Below are 7,313 nucleotides of genomic sequence, written 5' to 3'. Positions count from 1 at the left end.
TCCTATTGTTACAGCTGCAGAACAGAAGCCTGATTCTCCCTTTAGAGTTTATGTTTAATTTTCAAAGACTAGTATGTGATGACTATTTATTTATGTGTTGGTCTTTTTGAGACAGGGTCTCTCTGTAGCCCCAGCTGGCCTGGAAATCACTTTGTAAACCAGGCCGGCCTTGAACTCACAAAGATCTGCCTGCCTCTGCCTACTGAGTGCTGGGATTAAAAGCGCTCCAATCATTTTTCCCATTTATAAATATAGATACTGAAACTCTCTGAATATTAAAAATATATTTTGTTTTTAAATAAAGTTTTCAGGGGCTGGAGAGATGCTTCAGCGGTTAAGAGCACTGTCTGCTCTTGCACAAGATCTGGGTTTGAAGCACAGCATCCATTTGGAGGCTAATAACCGTCCTTAACTCCAGTTCCAGGGGATCAGAGACCCTCTCCTGTCTTTTGTGGGCATTGCATGACTGGGTACACTTACACACATGCAGGTGTAACACTCATACACATAAAATAAAAAAAGCCAGGTGTGGTGGCACACACCTTTAATTCCAACACTTGGGATGCACAGGCAGGCGGATCTCTGTGAGTTTGAGGCCAGACTAGTCTACATAGTGAGCTCCAGGCCAGCTGGGGCTACAGGGAGACTCTGTCTCAAAAAGTTCAAAAATAAATAAATAAATGAAAATAAAGTTTTAAGAAAAGTTTTATTTTTATTTATGTGTATGTGCATGTGTGTACAGGTGCCCTCAGAGGCCAGAAGAGGGCATCAGAGCCCCTGGAGCTGGAGTTTCAGATGGCTATGAACCGTCTGATGTGGGTGTGCTAGATCCTCTGCAAAAGCAATAGGAGCTCTTAACTGCTGAACCATCTCTCCAATCCCTGATTATTTTATTTATTTTATTTTATTTATTTTATTTTATTTATTTTATTTTTTGGTCTTTTTGAGACAGGGTCTCCCTGTAGCCACAGCTGTCCTGGAACTCACTATGTAGACCAGGCTGGCTTTGAACTCACAGAGATCCGTCTGCCTCTGCCTCCCAAGTGCTGGGATTAAAGGCATGCGCCACCATGCCAGGCTATTTTATTTTATTTTATTTTATTTTACTTTTTTAGACTTTGAGACAGGGTCTCCCCATATCCCCATTTGACCTGGAACTCATGTGTAGACCAGGCTGGCCTTGATCTCACAAAGATCTGCGTGCCTCTGCCTCCAGAGTGCTGGGACTAAAGGCATGTATCACCATGCCCATTTCTTCATTTATTTTATGATTATGTCAGTGTGTATGTTGTACACACTTGACAAGTATGGAGGTCATAAGACAATTTTTGAGTATTGGTTCTCACCTCCCACCTTGTTGAGACAAATTCTCTCATTGTTTCTGTGGCTGTGCCATGTACTCCATCCAGGCTGGCCAACCTGCAAGCTTCCGGTCAATTCCTTCTGCTGTCACTGATCTGGCTGTGGGATGCTGGGACTAGACATGTGCACTACCACATCTGACTTTAAATTCTTTTTTTATTTTTATGTGGGTCTGGGGGACCACACTCAGGTGGTCAGGCTTGTGTAGCAAGTGCTTTTACCCACTGAGCGATCTTCCTAATCTCCAAAATATATTCTATAAATATTACATGACCTTATTAAAATTTTCAATCATCTAAGCTAACCAGCAACACATTCCTAAATTCCTAAAAGTCATCTAACAATATATGAATGTGGCAACTCTCATCCTATGTTTTCTTAAATGCTCCAAAACTAATTTTAAAAGAAAGTTCCACTTGAACTCATGTAGGTTTTAAATTAGCATTATAAGTCTGATTTGTTACTGTAGTAGTTATTCTTTCTCAGGTTTGGGCCCAGCTCTCTGCACATACCAAGTGAACAGTCCCTCAGAGCCACACACCCAACTCGGCATTCTCTTAAATACTGTAAACACCTAATGTCCATATTTTTTTTAATGAACCTGGATGTTAAAGTATACTTACCCACTAGGAAATGATGCATCTCAAAAGGCTGGGGTGCCTTTAGCAGTGATCTTGGAAACAATTTTTTTTTTTCTTTTTAAACAGGGTCTCATTATGTAGCCCCTGCTGGTCCTGGAACTTGCTATGTAGACCAGGCTGACCTTGAACTCACAGGGATTCTGCTGGAATTAGAGGCACGCACTACCAAGTCCAACTTGGAGACACTTTCATTTCTTTCTTTTTTTAAAAAATTTATTATTTTTATTTTGTGTGTATGAGTGTATTATTGCCTGCATGTATATAAGTATACCCATGTCGTCAATGCCCACAGAGGACAGAAGGGGCCTTCGGATGGATCCCCTGGAACTGGAGTTATGGACAGTTGTTAGCTACCATGTGGGTGCTGGGATTCGAACCTGGGTCTTCTGCAAGTACAGCCAGTGTTCTTAACTGCTGAGCCATCTTTCCAGCCCCTGCAAACACTTTCTTAGTAGAGATTTTTGTCCAAAGACATTGGGGCAGTCCTCTTCAGGCCGCAGTTGCCCACTGACCTGTACATTTTGGGTGCTCTGGGCCAGTTTTGCCACCCATAGGTTCTGATTCAAATTACACTCCACCTGGTCTTCAACCTACACACAGAAGTCAGAAACCCCTACCCAGGTTGCTGCGCCACTTGTTTGGATATAATTAGTCCAGTTAAGGAATTACTCTATTGTAAAGGCTTTCCACACACTTCTGAACCTCCGGGGGCTCTACTCCTACAGCTACTGAGAGTTGTTTTTCCTGGTGTTGCCTCACTCTGGTTACAGACTAGTGCTAGTCCGGAGACATGCAACAGAAAATAACGCTATATAGAGAATGAACGTCAGGCCAGAATGAGCGCAACCCTAAGGCAATGGGAAAAAATGATATGGATTCATTTGTTCACTCTTTTCATAAGGCTCATTGATTGGCTCCTGAGCCTAATAGTGAATCAAAGAAAAAATGTTTAAATATTTATTTTTTAATATTTTATTTATTATTTTTAGTTTATATGTATGAGTGTATTGCCTACATATGAGTGCACCCGTGTCATGCAATGCTTGCAGAGGTCAGAAGAGGGTGTCAGATCCCCTGGAACTGGAGTTATGAATGGCTGTTAGCCACCATGTGGGTGCTGGGAACTGAACCTGAGTCCTCAGCAAGAACAGCCAGTGCTCTTAACCTCTGAGTCATCTCCCTAGCCTAATAGTGAATCTCATTTAGGCATATTTACCTAGCTCCTTCCAAGCCATGTCCCCCTCAAGGCTTTGTATTAGGATCCTGATGCTTCGTGGTAAAAAGAAAATGAAAGCCAATTTCTTTTTCTCTTTTTAAGCTTGAGGACAATTTTATTATAGGTTAAAATAAAACTATCAAAGCAGGCAAGCTGTAAATCTCAGCAGCTCCCTGAGGGAGGGAGATAGAGAAGATGAAGAGAAAAAAGCTGTGCTATTTGAATTAGGCATGGAGGTCAGCCACATGGTGGACAAGCAGTCGCAGGGTGCGGAGGGGAGCTTTAAAGAGTAAGGAAGCCCAAAGTACAAAAAAAAGAGAAAGGAAACAACAATGACATACTTAGGCTCTGGCCGGCATCTGAAAGAAGGAAGGAAAAGAGAAAGGAAAAGTGACTTCTTTGTCTGAGTCAGGATTCAGAACGATGGATGGCAGACCCAACAGAGCCTCAGGAGCTCCAAAGCAACCTCACTGAGACAGGAATTCCAGGAAGGAAGAGTACATTGTCTCATCAAAGGACTAATAGTCATCCTGCGTCTTTACCACAGCTTTAGGTCGATTTGCCTTCCAAGGGGTGCTCCTTGGCCAGGTGACTGACCTGCCCAACTGGATGAACTCTTAAGGGAGGACTCAATGGCCCTTCTCCACCAAGAGGTAGATTGTCGGGACTGGAGTTTCAGTTTCCACCCTCATCCTCACATACAGCCTCCAGGCAGGGCTGCTCATTTAGGAGAAGATAAGAACCAGAGCTCCCTTCTGGCATTTCTGGTCTCCAGTTGGGACAGGAGGACGACCTGAATGGAGGCCGCATCCATAAACTGCCTGTTCCATTTCTGTCTCCTGTCCTTATCATCCCCCTCTGAAGCAGTAAGGCTGTCTGTCATTTAGGAAATTGGGGCAATGACCAAGCTGGCTTCTTCCTTCTGGGTAAGGCAGTTAGGGTACCCCTCCAGGGCTTAAATGGCACCTAAAATGGCATCAGTAACCATCTGTATAACAGCCAGGTGTAGGGAAGAAAAGAAATCCTTGACTGGCAACAGTTAGAGACACAAGGGAGGGATAAAGGCTAGAGCCAGGCAGAGGAAAGATTTCATCCTGCTATGATCAGGCATGAGTCAATACAATGGGTTAACAGTACAAGACCTAGGCACAGAACAAGGAGGAGATGACTCAGAAGACATTTTTAAGTGTCTGAATTTTAAAGCCCATTAGAATGTGTTTGTTTCTTTTCTTTTCTTTTTTTTTTTTTTTTTTTGAGACAGTGTCTCATCATGTAGTCCTGGCTGACCTGGAATTTGCTGTTTGGACCAGGCTGACTTTGATCTCACAGAGATCTACCTGCCTCCGCCCCCCGCCCCACCTGTTGGTATTAAAGGTATGTGCCACCACAGCTTGATTAGGCTCTCTTGATGGGCTCACAAGAGTGTTTATCCACTGAGCTCCTTCCTATGTTTTTTTTTTTTTTTTTTTTTTTTTGGTGTTTTTGAGCAGTGTCTCCCTGTAGTCCCAGCTGGCCTGGAACTCACTCTGTAGACCAGGTTGGCCTTGAACTCACAGAGATCCGCCTGCCTCTGCCTCCCGAGTGCTGGGGCTACAGGCCACCATGCAGGGCAGAATCCTTGTATTTTTTCCTTTGGCCTTCAGTGCTCAACTGGAAAGAACCTCGGATCTGATTTCAGGCACTTTGCTTGCTGTTGGAGTGACTAGAATCTTAGGGTGGGGTTCCTTTCAGAGAAAGCCAAGAATTTTTGTGTCTCTTTATGGCAATATCTAGATAGATAAATAATTACTCAGGAAATAAAAAAAAAAGGATGAGCTGATGCAGGTGTGCCATAAATTGAGACCTGGAATGAACACGATATTTCTACTCACTGAGCCAGAGAGATTGCAGGAGCAGAACATTTGAAGCCAGGTGAGTGGTGAGCTTAGTTCTTTTTCGAGAAATTCATTTACTATTATGATGAGGGCAATGCATGCCACTGCGTACGTGAGGCCAGAGGACAGCTTTGTGGAGTCCTTTCTCTTCTTTCACTTTGACATGGTTGCTGGGGATTGAAGTCAGGTCTTTAGGCTTGCACAGCAAGTACCTTTCCCTGCTATGTCATCTCGCCAGCCCTCACGCACTTAGTTCTTATTCTTCCTATTAGAGAGGCTTTCAGGGCAGGTGGACACATATGACTAAACTTAAGAGATCTGGCTTGGAAGTATAAGTTTGGGAGCAAGTAAATGACAGTTAAAGCTATGAACACCCATCAAGTCCCAGGGAGAGGGCTGTGTGAGAAGGTGAGCTAACAGGGCCTGGAGAAACCCCATCATTTAAACTGCAGACACAGGCAGTCTGCCTATGACCTTGGGAACAAGCCAGAGGGACAGAAGAATGTTTTGCTTGTTTTTTAGGATTTATTTTTAATGATATGTATGCATGCATGTCTGTGTGTGTGTGGGCATGTGCACATGACTGCAAATGCTCAAGGAGGCCAGAGGGGCTGGATCCCCTGGAGCTGGAGTTAACAGGCAGTTGTGAGCCACTCAGATGTGTGTGCTGGGAACTGAACTCTGGTTCTCTGCAAAAGCAGTGTGTGTTCTTAACCACTGAGTCCTCTCTCCAGCCCAGAAGGATGTTTTTTCTTTCTCACTTTCAGTGTATCTTCCCTGGCAATAAACACTGGACAGGACAGTGCTGATGGGCAGAGCCTGGTGTGGACAGGCTGCCTGGACAAGGCTGGGAGCTCAGGTCCTAGAACACTTGGAAGGGAGCTAGGACGTGGAATTTCTGGATTCTATGCTTTCTCTGCCACTTCATGTTTTAATGAGCATCCTTTTACTCTTCTGAGTCATAGTCTGTGCAGGAAAATCTCTGCAAATATGGGGAGAGGTGTGAGGAGGAAGTGTCAATGACCCAGAAAAGGAGCAGAGGTCCCTATTGAGTGTATGTGTCTCTGTGTATGCAAATGTGTATGGGAGAGTATGACATGTATCTTATGTTGGTATGTGTAGACCAGGCTGGCCTTGAACTCACCGAGAGCTACCTCCTGCCTCAGCCTCCAGAGTGCTGGGACTAAAGTTGTATGCAACCAGGCCTGGCCATGACAGAGTAATTTTACGTTACTGAACCCCATAATAAAAATTGGGGCTTATAGCCGTGCGCCTTTAGTCCCAGCACTTGGGCGGCAGAGGCAGCAGGTGGATCTCTCTGAGTTCAAGGCCAGCCTGGTTTACATAGTGAGTTCCAGGCCAGCTGGGGCTACAGAGAGACCCTTTCTAAAAATTAAATAAATAAATAAATAAATAAATAGAGAGAGAGAAAAAAATAAAAGAAAAAGAAAAGAAGGGAAAATAATGGGGCTTATATTTTCTTTATTTAAATATACCAGTTATTTCTTAGAATTTATTTTATTGTAGTTTGGAAAAGTATTGGTCTAGGCAAATCACATATAAATCTGTTCCTTTTGTATAGTTAATTAGAGAAACACTTCTTAAGATTTTGGTAGTACCTGCTTCTGCAATTTCCAGGGAAGGGAAATTTAGAAGGATGAGACTTCTACCTTGCTTGGGTCACATCTATGAAGCACAAACAAGGGGACAGGCCTTAGGTCTTTCTGGTATCCTGGGGCTCAGCCTCTTCTTCTCTTCTTTGTGTAAAATGGCTCTCAGGGGGTGGGATAGCAGAATCAAAGCCAAGCCCTCAAGACCCTGCCTCCTGGGTAGTGCCCTTACTCCTATAGCAGCTGGGCACTGAAGCGCATGCCCTTTGGGATCCAGGGAGTCTCACGGCCTCTGAATGGGAGCTGCAAACCTAGTTCCCTCCAGACAGTAACGCAGACTTGGTCAGGAACAGAAGCCTTTTATTTCAGCAGTAACAGTGCACATCTTTTGTCCAACACAAAGAGCCCAGTACCGATTCTTCTGCCCACCTTCCCTAGATAATCTACCCTGCCTCTGAGCTCTCCAGTCACAACCCTTCCATCGCCCTGACTTAGTTTGCATGTGTACCAGACGTGGAGGTAGCAAAGTAGGTCAGTCAGGATTAAAGAGAAAGACACCTTGCCCCTCATTATTTGGGGTGTCCGAGGAACTGACAGTATGTGACGTTGA

This window comes from Nannospalax galili, unplaced genomic scaffold (genome assembly GCF_000622305.1).
Source record: "Nannospalax galili isolate Female #2095 unplaced genomic scaffold, S.galili_v1.0 scaffold2256, whole genome shotgun sequence".
Taxonomy (NCBI): domain Eukaryota; kingdom Metazoa; phylum Chordata; class Mammalia; order Rodentia; family Spalacidae; genus Nannospalax; species Nannospalax galili.
This window is presented reverse-complemented; position numbering follows the sequence as displayed.